This window comes from Gossypium arboreum, chromosome 10 (assembly GCF_025698485.1).
Source record: "Gossypium arboreum isolate Shixiya-1 chromosome 10, ASM2569848v2, whole genome shotgun sequence".
In the NCBI taxonomy this organism is placed as follows: Eukaryota; Viridiplantae; Streptophyta; class Magnoliopsida; order Malvales; family Malvaceae; genus Gossypium; species Gossypium arboreum.
The window spans coordinates 8,177,364-8,179,053 of NC_069079.1; the positions used below are offsets into that span (position 1 = coordinate 8,177,364).

The 1,690-nt window shown below is 35.7% G+C and overlaps 1 non-coding gene across 1 annotated transcript; it reads right to left on the minus strand.

Annotated features, from left to right (window-relative positions):
• Positions 1–1,177: 1,177 nt before the first annotated feature.
• LOC128283110 (small nucleolar RNA R71) lies at positions 1,178–1,284 on the minus strand. The gene has a single exon (XR_008273452.1). It is a non-coding gene; the product is annotated as a small nucleolar RNA R71 (small nucleolar RNA).
• Positions 1,285–1,690: the final 406 nt, after the last annotated feature.

Consider the following 1,690-nt stretch of genomic DNA (forward strand, 5'->3'; position numbering starts at 1 on the left):
ACTAGGGCGTTAATTAAAAAGAGATTTCAATTAATCAACCTAGGGTTAGACATTATTAGTCTTGAGAGAAATAATAATATAACTTAGGGATTTCTACGGATCAAGTCAAATGAATAAATCGCCTGATTCAGAGTCAAATGACAAGTGAAGTCTAGATGGATTTTTCCTTGGGTATTGTCTTAATCAATCGAGTTTTTCCAAAAGATTTTTCCCAATTTCTCTCTGTGCACTCTTAGTTTATTTAATTAGCTTAGATAAACAAATCCCTTAATTTTTAGGCTAGATAATAAAAAGAAAGTAATTACTAGTACTCTTGGTTCCTTTGGGTTCGACAATCTGGTCTTGCTAAAGCTAGACTACTGTTCGATAGGTACACTTGCCTTCAACATGATAATAGTTAGTTTCAAGAACGATTAATTATAAATTTTTAAAACCTGTTGCGAATATCACGTATCATGTTTTTGGTGCCATTGCCGGGGACTAAGATATTAGGAACGCTCGATTTTTATTACTTTAGCTATATTACTCTCATTGTAGTTTATTTTTAGTTTAATTTCATTTTATTAACTTTTATTTTATTCTCTTCTGATAGGTTTTTCTAGTTTATGACTAGAAGAAACCCGTCAGGACCATTACTGTTTGACAGTGAGATCGATCACACAGTTCGCAGAAATCGAAGAGAAATAAGGTGAAGCCTAGGATACATAGAGGAAGAGCAAGAGGACTATATTCACACTACAACAGAGGAGATGGCTGAAAACCAAGAAAATCTGCTACCTCCTGCGATTGCTGCTAATCAGAATTCTGCTCCGCGTACTATGTATGATTATGCTAAACCTTCTTTAACAGGAACTGAATCGAGCATAGTTAGACCTTCTGTTGCTGCAAATAATTTTGAACTGAAACCTAACACCATTCAAATGATCCAACAGTTTTTTTAGTTTGATGGTTTGCAGGACGAGGACCCAAACGTTCATTTGGCGAATTTCTTAGAGTTTTGCGACACTTATAAAATCAATGGCATTTCTGATGATGCCATTCATCTTCGGTTATTCCCTTTTTCATTGAGGAACAAAGCTAAACAGTGGTTGAACTCGTTACCATAAGGGTCAATCACTACCTGGGAACAAATGATCGAAAAAATTTTATTAAAATATTTTTTGCCGACAAAACAAACAAATTACGTAATGATATCTCTTCTTTTCTGCAGATGGATTTAGAAACACTCTATGATGCATGCGAGTGATACAAGGACCTTTTAAGAAGATGCCCTCACCATGGGTTACCACTCTGGCTACAGGTTCAAACGTTTCACAATGGCCTGAATCCTTCGACTAGACAGATGATTGACACAGCTGCTGGAGGAACTATCAATAATAAGACACCTGAGGATGCTTATGAATTTATAGAAGAGATGTCACTGAATAATTATTAGTGGCAAGTCATGAGAACAAAACCAATGAAAATAGCCGGCGTTTTTAACGTCGATTCAGTCACCATGCTCACTAATCATGTAGAACTTTTGAATAGAAAAATTGACAGCTTTCTTGGTTCTTCACAGGTTTACCCAGTAATGCAGTGTGAAGCAAGTGAAGGTGGATCCAGTAATTCAGAATACCCACCCTATGGCCACAACATAGAGAATGAGCAGTTAAATTATATGGGTAATAATTCTTGATCTCAAAATAAT